Source organism: Trichomycterus rosablanca, chromosome 7, assembly GCF_030014385.1.
Source record: "Trichomycterus rosablanca isolate fTriRos1 chromosome 7, fTriRos1.hap1, whole genome shotgun sequence".
In the NCBI taxonomy this organism is placed as follows: domain Eukaryota; kingdom Metazoa; phylum Chordata; class Actinopteri; order Siluriformes; family Trichomycteridae; genus Trichomycterus; species Trichomycterus rosablanca.
The window spans coordinates 17,282,485-17,295,651 of NC_085994.1; the positions used below are offsets into that span (position 1 = coordinate 17,282,485).

A 13,167-nucleotide genomic window follows, 5' to 3' on the forward strand; every position below is an offset into this window, starting at 1 on the left:
TGTTCTTCAATGGTCAGGACCCCCACAGGACCACTACAGAGCAGGTATTATTTAGGTGGTGGATCATTCTCAGCACTGCAGTGACAATGACATGGTGGTGGTGTGTTAGTGTGTGTTGTGCTGGTATGAGTGGATCAGACACAGCAGCGCTGCTGGAATTTTTAAATACCGTGACCACTACCTGTCCACTCATTTAGACACTCCTATCTAGTTGGTCCACCTTGTAGACGTAAAGTCAGAGACGATCGCTCATCTATTGCTATTATTTGAGTTGGTCATCTTCTAGACCTTCAACAGTGGTCACAGGACGCTGCCCACGGGGCGCTGTTGGCTGGTGGATTATTCTAAGTGCAGCGCTGCTGTGTCTTATCCACTCATACCAGCACAACACACACTAACACACCACCACCATGTCAGTGCCACTGCAGTGCTGAGAATGATCCACCACCCAAATAATATCTACTCTGTAGTGGTCCTGAGAGTCCTGACCACTGAAGAACAGCAGGAAAGGAGGCTAACAAAGCATGCACAGAAACAGATGGACTACAGTCGGTAATTGTAGAACTTCAAAGTGCTCCTATATGGTAAGTGGAGCTGATAAAATGGACAGTGAGTGTAGAAACAAGGAGGTGGTTCTAATGTGTACTTGTATACAAAATAAGACAAATAAAGCGTGGTTGGGTGGCACAACCACAGAATTGGCCAGATGTCAACAGACACAACTGACTGTGTGTAAGGAAGAACAATTTTGATTGTTTCTGATTGGAAACATAGTGTAACTTTATGCACTATGTCCTTTTGGAAGAACGCACCGCTGGTTGGCTATATTACCAAGATCTGCTGGACTGGAACATTGTTCCCTTGCTGAATAACTGTTTTGTCCACATACTTTCTATTTCTTTTATTGATCTGCTTGAGGCACTTTTCATCTGTTCTCTCACTGCAGTTTAGAGAATAAAGCTGGTTAAAGTCTTGTCAGAGACAAAGACAGGAAGTCTTTCTGTAATTAAATTACTTTTCTTTTCAGAATGTCACAAACTTGCACATTCCCACTGCGTCCACACTTACAGGGCACAAGGTCTGATTCTAAAATCTGCAATGATTATTCCACTATATACATTTATATAGTAAATATAACCACTATATTTATATATATTAATTAAATTATACATTTTTCTTCTTTAAATACCTCCAGGGGCGGCACAGTGGGTAGCACTGTCGCCTCACAGCAAGAAGGTCCTGGGTTCGATCCCCATGTGGTGTGGTCTGGGTCCTTTCTGTGTGGAGTTTGCATCTGTGTGGGTTTCCTCCAGGAGCTCCAGTTTCCTCCCACAGTCCAAAGAAATGCAAGTGAGGTGAACTGAAGATAGATAGATTTAACCTCTATTACGAGGCAGCATTAACAGCAAGGCCAGATTTACATAACAATCACAAGATGTTATCGTCTGCCTGATGAAATTCAGATCGTATAAATAGCAGGAAGAAATGATCTAAATGAAATTAATTACTGCGAGCAGAATGTCTCGTCTAGCTTCCTCAGCCAGTATCTTATTGTTAGAAGAGTAAAGTAGCACAATGACTTTGACCTTTTTGTTAAAGGTGAATAAACATTTCTGGCTCCGCTGATAATGTTCCAGGTAAAGACTTGTGTTCTCCCTGTAAGACTTCAGTAAATCCCCCTTCGACATAGGGATTAATGTCAGCCACTTTTTTTGTTTATTTTTTCGGAGGGAGGGGGGATTTTGATACTTAAATGGTACTTAAGTGGTGAGTTATGTAGTGTATTGTGCCTGAAGTGGTTAAACCTACTGACATCAAGAACTTGTTTTTTTTTATATTTATTTAGCACATTAAAAAATTATAAACTGATGTACAGTAATGCTAGACTAAAATAAAAGTAAAATAAAAAAAGACAAGTATGCGCCCAGGTGGGCAGCATGATATTCCACTACGACACCAGTGCAGAGATTCAAGACTCGGACACCGGACAGCTGGGCGCCATCTAGCGGGCACAATTGGCATTGCCTGCAGCAGACAATAATTGGCCACCGTGACTGCTGGGTGGGATGACCAGACTATAAGTGGGTGGGGTCTTTAAATGCTGTGTAAGGACCCTGATTAGCAGATAGAGGTGCCTGTGCAAAATGCATGGACAAAAATAAGGGGTCAGCTAAGAACTGCGCACGGGTTGGAAGAGGCGTGAGCAAAAAATATACCCACCTCAAATGCAACCAGGGATCCACAGCAGTGGAAGACAGATTGACTATGCTAAATCGTAAGAAAAAGGGGAGAAAATGCATAAATAAATAGAAAAAAGACAAGTATTTAGGTGCAAGCTTAACAGAATCTTCTGTAGACTTTTCAACCACAGAAAGCAATATGTCTCTAATTGAGATGCTGGTAGTCGTAAAGGATTTAGTGTAAATTAATAGCCACAAAATAGCAGCCACAGAGTAAGCATGATCCTCCTTTTTTGTATCAGGATCAAAATCATTTGCTCAGATAATTTTATATTCACGTTTTAGATACAGCTTTTATGTTCACCTATAAGCCAAAACATACTGTAGTTTAACCCTATATGTTCATCCTTGTAGCATTACCCATTTGTAAAAATTGTGCATGTTGCAGTCAAGGATATAATAAATGTTGGGTAGATTGATATGGTATCTTCAAAAAAAGGCAGCCATGGTGAGTACCTATCAACAGTGGTCCAAGGAGGGACAAGTCACAAACAGCCCACAGGTTGTCAGGGACTGAGGCCTCTTGGTGCCGGAAGACATGAAGGCTATGGCATTTGGTCTAGACAATCAAACCTCCTCTACTGGGCTCAAATTGAAGATAACTTTAATAACTGGCATGGGGTGAATGTCAACACCGTGCATTAAAACCTTCAGTGTACGGGGCTGCATGATTGCATCTTCGCATGCTAACTCCCGTCCGTTGCTGAAAGCATCTACATTGTACATGAACACATCAGAACTGGACATCAAGGCAGTTTTATGAAGGTCAACCGGTCTAATGTTCTACAAGATCATGGTGGCTGGCCATGTAATCCACCTTACATAAAGAACTTGAAGAACCTGCTCATAATGTCTTACTGGGTTAGATCTGTCTTGACAGGATATTAGGCAGGTGGTTCAAGTGTTGTTATAAATGATTTACACAGCTAAAAAGAGCACTTCATAAGCCCTTTAATGTCAGGTTATAATAGCAGATACATAAAATGATAATGTTTTTGGAAAGGTAAATCCCAGTGGAAACATGTACAGAGAGGAAAATGAGATTGAACCATGGATAATGCCACAGGTGGAAGGTGCTGATAAAGATAAAAACATTAACATTATTAGAAAAAATGTTCCGTCTGAAAGGTTGAAGGCAAACCATTTCAAAGCAGTGCCTCAAATCTCTTTTCCACGGTTAAGGCAATTTAAAAGGATTCTGTGATTACAGTATCAAAGTCTACACTCAAATCTAGTAGAAGTAAAATGTAACTGTCTGTAGAAGATAGTAGATCACATACCTCGAGTGAAAACTCATTAGTATGAAACATATTTTTAGATATGGTAAATCTAACAAAACTCCCTTTCTTCCAGGTCTGAAATTCTGCATTATTAACTTTTAAAAGTCTTGTGTTGCTTATTTAACAATTCTAACACTAAAATGACATTTAATTAATTGTTGAAGTTATGAGGAACTTGATATGTTGGCATTATTTAATTGCATTGAATTTTGTTTTAAAATGTGCCTGAGTGAGTTAGTGTTGAGAGGTTTTACAGAAGTTATAGAGACTGTGTTTCCACTGGGAAAACCACCAAGTAATTACAAGTTAATCATTTCAATTTAGACTTGGTTGTGAGATTGCACTTTTTAATTGTATGTGACAAATACTGTTTACTTCCATTTAATGTCAACTGTAAAATCCATTTTCTGTAAAATCAATACAAACAAAAAAGTTTTAGACCCAATTGAAAGGAAATTACTTATTATAAAACGGATAGTTCCGATCCTAAAATCTGATTGGCTGAGCTGCGTTCGAAGCCGTTGTAAAATCCCCGATAAACACACACCTATGACCACCTCACATCATTCCATATTAATACGCCACTGAAAAGAAAAAGTTAATGTTATTTTCGCCCTCATGTTGCCTAGCAACACTGTTAATCGAACTACCTGGCATCGTGGAAGAATGCTTTATTATAAGTTTATACACAATAAATACATTTATGAATTAAACATTGTTGTATTTATTGTATTTTATGTTGACCGCCGTTTTATAAAAGCAATAAGCCACTGGAGACCGTGAGTTACTGCTATGATTTTAGCACGGGGAAAGAAGTTTTAGGCACTCCGCTTCGCGTCGTGCCAAAAACGTCATCCCCGTGCTAAAATCACAGTAACGCACGGCCTCTCGTGGCTTATTGCTTTATTTTAGACTGGCTGAGTACAGCCTCCCACTTCCTACATGTAGATTACAGAATATCATTGAGCTGAATGAATGTGTTTGTTGGCATTTAGACTGTAAGTTTGCAGCATGGGTTGGTTTGCTTGCATCTCACTGTGTTTTTGGTTTAGGTGAGTCATAAAAAGTAAAATTTTTCTCTGTATTTTAAATTGTTGACTGAAATACTACAAGAAAAGTGAAAAACTTTTAGGCTGCAAAATTACACTGACTAACAGTCTGAATGGTCCTTTTCGTCCTGGAATGCTGATTCATCTGATCACAATACAAGTTTCCACTGTGTGATGGTTCATCCTAGATGCCTCTGAGCTCAGAGAAGTCAACGCCGCTTCTGGACATGGATAACATAAGGCTTCTTGTTTGCACAGTAAAGTTTTAAGTGGAATTTGTGCATGTAACTCCTTACTATCACAGGCGTTCAGCTTAAGCTTGTGCCCTTGGCTTTTATGCATGAATCGTTTAATGATATTATGCACTGTAGAGGGAGAAATATGCAAATCCCTTCCGATCTTTCTTTGAGGTGCATTGTTTTTAAACATTTCAATAATTTTCTCACACATTTGTTGACAAACTGGAGATCCTCTGATCATCTTTGCTCATCAAAGACTCAGCCTTTCCTGAATGCTGCTTTTGTACCAAACCATGATTACAATCACCTGTTGACATCACCTGTTTGGAATCACGTCATTATTTAGTTTTTTCACCTCATTACTAGCCCTAAATTGCCCCCGTCCCAACTTTTTTTTGGAATGTGTTGCAGGCCTGAAATGCAGGTATGGAGGTATATAAACAAATGAAATAAAGCAGACAAAACATAAAATCTTGGATTCAAACTGTCTGCAATCAAATACAAGTCAAAGTAAATGTAGGAAACACTGCATTTTTATTTTATTTGCATTTTCCATACTGTCCCAACTTTTTCTGATTTGGGGTTTAACAGTTAAAACTCATGTAATTTGTATTATGTAGTAGTGGCTGTGTGCAGAACCTGAAAATGTGCAAACCAGACAACATGAATACAATTTTCCTCTCCTACTCATGGCATTTTCAATACCCATAAAATCACTATAAACTTTACACAGCACATTTTTATAGGTCAGTTTTCTTATCTATACGGTGAATGCAAGATGCCTGAAATGATGGCTGGAACCTTTGAATTTAATCTTGTTGAACAGTAGATTAATTTAAAGTTCTGTAACAGTATGTATTTGTAAAGTATACTAATTCAGTTCACTCCAGATGTGTAAATGATGACTAATGTCCGTTACCGCAAAATGTAAAGTCAAGTTCACCATCTACGATGTGCATGTATAGTTATACAGTAGTATTTAGTAAATGATTATTTCAAAACGTATGACACACTTTTCTGCACCCTTGCTGGAAATCTTGTTTATATGGATTCATGGTGGACACACATTAGAAAGTCGAATTCTTTAGTGTCAACTAGCAGTTGTTTTTTTTACATTTACATTTTTGGCATTTAGCAGTCACCTTTATCCAAAGTGACCTACATTACAGTTACAGTATACAGTTTCAGTAACTGAGGGTTAGGGGCCTTGCTCAAGGGCCCAGCAGCAGCAACCTGGCAGTGGTTGGGCTTGAATTAGTGACCTTCTGATTACTAGTCCAGTACCTTAATCACTAGGCTATGGCCTTATCTCATTTTAAATAAAGAAAAGAATAATGATTTAGATTTTCAGGGTCCAGTCTTATCCATAATTTCTTGGAAAAAAAGCCAACCAGGACGAGTCAAGACTAAGATTTAGTGTACAATACCTACCTACTGTTAGTCTCTTAAAATTCACTGCATGTATACAAACTGCTATAAAATTCACCAAATTGTACCTACAATCTACTGTTACTCACAATTGTATTGCGATCCACATTGTTATTGTACTGACCCAAAATGTGAAATTGCTCCTTAACATTGGCCACATCACTCATGCTGCGCCGTCAGAACCTCTTGTATATGTACCTCTTATAAATCCTTTTAAAATTTCCAGCAGTAATGAAAGAACATTTTATACTCTTTGTTCCAACAAGCTAATCAATCTAAAGTTTGTATCAATCTAAAGTTTGTGGACCAGATTGGTTGAAGTGAGGTGAACACTAACACCATAACACCCGTTAGTTTGTAGTCCGGTAATTCTCGAATACAACAGTTAATCTGCCTGTTGGCAATTTTTGCTGTTTCAAATATGATTTAACCCTGTTGTCTGGCCATAATTATTCATCTTCTATCAAAGTAACCTGGATGTTTATGCTTGATCATATCTGTTGCATTCAACATGTGTACAGTGAGTAACTATCACCCCTGCATTTATATGCTACTGTGAAAGTCAGTATTGTGCACATTTTTGGGAGGTGATCCTAATGTTTTGGCTCCACCAGTGTTGCCACTCCTTGGGATTTTTCCCAAGGTCTTGGGATTTGGGGGATCATAACATTATGACCACCTTTCTAATATTGTGTTGGTCCCCCTTTTGCTGCCAAAACAGCCTTTCAACTGTGATGCACTGTGTATTCTGACAGCGTTAACTTCTTCAGCAATTTGAGCTACAGTAGCTCATCTGTTGGATCAGACCACACGGGCCAGCCTTCGCTCCCCACATGCATTAATGAGCCTTGGCCGCCCATGACCCTGTCGCCGGTTTACCACTGTTCCTTCCTTGGACCACTTTTGATGGATACTGACCACTGCAGATCGGGAACACCCCACAAGAGCTGCAGTTTTGGAGATGCTCTGACCCAGTCATCTAGCTATCACAATTTGGCCCTTGTCAAACTCGCTCAAATCCTTACACTTGCCCATTTCTCCAGCTTCTGACACATCAGCTTTGAGGATAAAATGTTCATGTGCTGCCTAATATATCCCACCCACTAACAGGTGCTGTGATGAAGAGATGATCAGTGTTATTCACTTCACTGTCAGTGGTCATAATGTTATGCCTGGTCGGTGTATAAATCTTTACAATTTTGTCGTTTTCAGTTACTTGGGATTTTTAGTACAATCTGGGGATTTTTGTAGCAAGATCTTGAGAATTCTTAATTTCCACTAACAGCACAGTGATCCAAGACTGACCTTTGAATCGGTGGCACTGCGCTATTTACACACAGCTCTGACATGACTGTTTGCTTCGTGCACCTGTAAAAAAAAAAAAATGCAGCTAAAACGAACCCACCTCAAACCTGTCACGACAATATAAGCAGTAAAATGGGTCTAACAATATGACTGTAATGCATGTTAATATAGCACATTATGTATGCCAGGCAGGTCAATGAATCACGTTTGTGCCCTGCCAACAAAGCTAAACAGATACACATGCTAATTACTCAACCCTGTGGGACTACAAAATAGAACAAAAAGAAAATCCCTAATTGAGCTCACAAGCATAATTTGATTTATTACACAGATTAAAGCAAGCTCTTACAGTGAGGGCTTTCCCTCAAATTAAATTGACAAATCCATCACCTACCCAAAGTAATCTGAGAGCAATGCACGATCAAGCACACTGCAAACACAGATACAGGGTTGTTCTTAGAAACCTAATTGTTTTTCAGTATAAAGCCATTTCCCTGTGTGCATTCTTTTACATTAATCAATCCCAGTTTTCTTTGCAAATTGAGTTTTTCAGTTCATTCTTAGACGGGTATGGGGCGGCACAGTGGCTAAGTGGGTAGCTCTGTCGCCTCACAGCTAGAAGGTCCTGGGTTCGATCCCCAGGTGGGGCGGTCCGGGTCCTTTCTGTGTGGAGTTTGCATGTTCTCCCCGTGTCTGCGTGGGTTTACTCCGGGTGCTCCGGTTTCATCCCACAGTCTAAAGACATGCAAGTGAGGTGAACTGGAGATACAAAACTATCCATGACTGTATTTGATATTAACCTTGTGTGAACTGATGAACCTTGTGTAATGAGTAACTACCGTTCCTGTCATGAATGTAACCAAAGTGTAAAACATGATGTTAAAATCCTAATAAACAATAAACAAACTTAGACGAGTATGCTACTTGTTAACTTCACTGGGATGAGATAAGAAAAATGAACCAAACATTTCTTTATAGACAGCACTGCTACCTCTTTGCATGTATCTCATGCACCGCTACTATGTTTGTGGCTATAGAAAATGACAATTCTCTAAAAAACAGAATTTTGATGTATATTAAGTGAACTACCGACCAGTTGAATGTTGTCTTAGACAAATTCTTATAAAAAAAAAAAAAGCCAAGAAGGGCATTCATACCATCTTGTTCTCTGGTTTGCCTTTAACATGCCTTTGGGTGTACTGTGTATTAATTACCAGTAAAATAACCTTAAATGTGTTTGGCAATGGTGCAGCACAATGTATATTTGGAACACAACCCCATGGGTAAAATGTGCTTCGGCTAGACTTATAAACGTAAGCTTGTTTTTCCGGGAACCGGTCCATGGGTCATTTATTACCGGGCCGAACAGAAATAATGAATAATTAGAGATCGCTATAAGAGCAATTACATTTCCAAAACTCTTCGGGTGTCATTGTCTCCAATCACCACTAGGTGGGAGCAGTGTGCCGTTGCATCGAAAAAAGCTCAGGAGTCACACTGATTTTCCATTCTATAGTTCACTCACTCACTCTCTCTCTTAACCGCTTATTCAATTAGGGAGGGGGGGGGATTGGAGCCTATCCCAGCTTTTCAATGGGCGCAAGGCACACAGTAACACCCTGGACGGGGCACCTGTCCATCGCAGGGCAGACACACACATACACACACCCATTCACCTATAGGGCAATTCAGTGTCTCCATTTAACCTGAGTGCATGTTTTTTTTGGACTGTGGGAGGAAACCGGAGCTCCCGGAGGAAACCCACGCAGGCTTGGGGAGGACATGCAAACTCCGCACAGAAAGGACCTGGACGACCCCGCCTGGGGATCAAACCCAAGACCTTGCTGTGAGGCGACGGTGCTACCCACCGTGCCGCCCCCGTTCTAGTTATTCTATTTCAAATCCTCCCGCCCCAGCCGGTCCGTGAAATTATATCTTATGTGAAACCGGTCCATGCTGCAAAAAAGGGTTAGGGACCTCTGCTTTAGCTACACTGAAGTATTCCTCTAAACAAAATTAGATACTTATACTCATAACCGATAATCGTCACCTCTTCAGTTACATTGTTGTGAAAGTTCCAGAAAGTTTTGTTTACTGTAGCAGTGTTTTAAATGTTTCAAAGTAAAATAATTAAACTGGTTTGAAATGCCATTTGTCACTTAAATTGCATGATTGAGACTGAGCCTCTAATTAAAATGCTAACTAAAACGTAATTAGTAGTTTAACCTTTTAAATGTCACGGCGCTATTGACTGGTTCAAAATGCAAAACAAGTAAAACAAATCACAAAGCAGAAATAAATAAATAAATACATGTGAAGACCTGATTGACTAGCTGTTTTTAGAGGTAGGATACATTTAACTTGTTTTAAATGTGTTATAATGAGAGAGACTAGGGACCCAAAGATGCGGAGAAAGGTGTTCTTTTATTTAACAATAAATAATAATCAAAACACAAAAACAGGCACAGAAAACAACTCGGGCAGAATTCCCGAGTGAAGCCGCTGGCGTCGCAGGCAACTGAAAAAGAGAAAAAAGAATAATGGAAAACGAAAGCAAAAGCGCGAGGCGCGAACCTGGATCGCCTGAATGAGAGGCGTTCGCGCTGCTCGCTGCGCTATTTCACAGCGAGTAAACAAAGGAGCCCTCGTGCTTAAAAGAAGCGCTGAGGGCGACAGATCCCGGGATAATCCTCCGGGATCGCTAAAGTGAAATTAATCAGGAACTGGGACTACAGCCGAACCGGTTTTGTCACCAGCGGTAAGTTAATGCCGCTGGGAAGAAACCGATCGGAAGTTAGAAGAAAAGGGAGGACGCTAACTGTAGCGTGGATTCGAACCGGGACTGTAAAAGTGGATGACGCTATGGCTTAGTCCACACGGCCAACCCGGCAGTGTTGAACCCACCTGACCGCTAACCGCACAGAAGGGGCTTTAATGCAAAACGCCGTAAACAAACGGCAGCGCGAGGGCTGCACGAAGTCGCACCAATCTTTCCCTAAAAATAGAACCAAAACCCTACAATACCTCAGTCTTACGACTTACACACCCGACCGCCCTATTTAGCGCCCGGGGAACCGAAACTGTCCCTATAAAAGAAGCGACTTGTGCAGTCATTGAGTGGAAACAAAAGATAAAGGTGCGTCGCCTGCAACCTGGCGACGCCCCCTTAAATAGGGAGATCGCAGGTGCAGGTCGTTCGCCCCTAACGAGCTGGCCTGCTATTTGAGGCCAAGCTCTTTGTTGTTCTGTAACGCCTGCGACGCTGGGAGCTGATGGTATTTTCACCAGCCGTCGCAGGCACCCTAACAAAATGTCAAAATATTACAGCAGATGGTGAGGTCATCTAGTCAAGTCAAGTCAAGTCAACTTTATTTATATAGCGCTTTTTACAATATACATTGTCTCAAAGCAACTTTACAAAATCCAGGACCAACAGATACAAAAACCCCTGTTGAGCAAGCCGAGGGCGACTGTGGCAAGGAAAAACTCCCTGAAAATTACAGGAAGAAACCTTGAGAGGAACCAGACTCAACAGGGCCCATCCTTCTTGGGTGGTCTGGAGGATACTTTAAATAAATACACGATTTACACAAATCATACAAACACAGAATTGAATGATCTAAAAGTCATACAGTGGTAATAAATAGATAAATAAACAATTAAATAATAATAGAGTTGTTATCCGCTCTAGTCTTCAATAAAGTCTGTAGTGATTTCTTGTCGTTGCAATTACTCCAGACCCGTCACATCTGACAGGAGCAGCATCGTTGTCCCGGCAGTCTCGACTTTAATCCTTAACCTCGGCGGGTAAACAGGTTTCCATCAGAATGCCCTCGGGGTAAAACAACAGAGAATGTAGTTAATAATGTACAATGCTAGTTGACAAACAGTTTTACAGAGAGTTTTAGACTCCGGCAGCCCTAATTATTACAGCATAACTAAAAGGGAGAGCGAGCAGGTAACAAGGTCATGAAGGCTTTCACAGGACATCAGCGCCCACCTCTCCTACCCAAACCAGAGTGATTGGACAAGAGAGGCAGAACGACAGCGACCCAACATCCCTGATCACCACAAGTTTCTATGACCAAGAACCCCCAAGCTCTGCGCCTTTGTCTATACTAATCAAAAGCCTGAGAAAATAAATATGTTTTCAGTTTAGACTTAAACATTGAGACTGTGTCCGAATACCGAACAGAGGCAGGAAGATTATTCCAGAGTTGTGGAGCTTTGTAAGAAAATGCTCTTCCACCAGCTTTGGTCTTTTTAATTTTAGGAACTATAAGTAACCCTGCATCTTGTGAACGAAGTGGACGTGCTGGGTTGTAGTAATTAATAAGCTCACTCAGATACTGTGGAGCCAGACCATGTAGCGCTTTATAGGTTAGTAAAAGTATTTTGTAATCAATGCGAAATTTAACTGGCAGCCAGTGTAGAGATGATAGAACAGGAGTGATATGATCAAATTTTTTAGTTCTAGTTAGCACTCGAGCTGCTGCATTTTGAACTAACTGGAGTTTGTTTAAGGATCTACCAGAGCATCCAGTTAGAAGAGCATTACAATAATCTAACCGAGAAGTTATAAACGCATGGATCAGTTTTTCGGCGTCATTAACAGATAGTATATTTCTTATTTTAGAGATATTACGCAAATGATAGAAAGCAACTCTAGTAATATTATTAATGTGTGTATCAAAGGAGAGATCTGAATCTATTGTGACACCTAAGTTTTTTACATCTGGGCTGGGAGTAACAGAGAACGTGTTTAAGTTTAGCACCAGGTTAGACAACTTGTCTCTTGCAGCTTTAGAGCCAACAAGTAAAACCTCAGTTTTATCTGAATTAAGTAAAAGAAAATTACACGACATCCAGTTTTTTATGTCGTTTACACAATCTTCTATCTTACTGATTGTGTCAGTATCATTTGGTTTGGCTGATATATACAGCTGTGTGTCATCTGCATAGCAGTGAAAGTTTATGCCATGTTTATGAATAATTTCACCTAGTGGAAGCATATAGAGTGTAAATAATAGCGGTCCAAGTACCGACCCCTGTGGAACACCACACTTTACTTTTGTAGTTTCTGAGCATTTATTATTTACATAAACGAATTGAGAGCGGTCAGTCAAATATGATTGAAACCAAGAGAGTGCGAGTCCTTTAACACCTACTGTATTTTCTAGCCTCTCCAGTAAAATGTTATGATCGACCGTATCAAACGCTGCACTAAGATCTAATAGAACAAGAAAAGAGACACATCCATTATCAGAAGACATTAACAACTCGTTAACTACTCTAATTAATGCGGTTTCGGTACTATGGTTGGGTCTAAATCCTGATTGAAATTTTTCATGAATACAATTTTCATTCAAATAAGAACATAGCTGTTTGGAAACGACTTTTTCTAATATCTTTGAGACAAAAGGAAGGTTTGAAATTGGCCTATAATTAGATAAAACATGTGGATCAAGATTAGGTTTTTTAATCAGGGGTTTAATAACAGCACTTTTAAACAATTTAGGTACATACCCAAGGCTAAGGGATGCATTGATTAATGTAAGCAGGGGCTCTACAATAGCTGGGAGTAAATCTTTAAGTAAACGAGTTGGAACAGGATCGAGTATACACG

At 40.1% G+C, this 13,167-nt stretch overlaps 1 long non-coding RNA gene across 1 annotated transcript; it reads right to left on the minus strand.

Annotated features, from left to right (window-relative positions):
• Window positions 1-9,946: 9,946 nt before the first annotated feature.
• Window positions 9,947-12,891, minus strand: LOC134318241 (uncharacterized). The gene is made up of 2 exons (XR_010013358.1): window positions 12,710-12,891; window positions 9,947-11,373 (listed from the first exon to the last, which is right to left on the minus strand). It is a non-coding gene; the product is annotated as an uncharacterized LOC134318241 (long non-coding RNA).
• Between the last annotated feature and the right edge of the window lie 276 nt (window positions 12,892-13,167).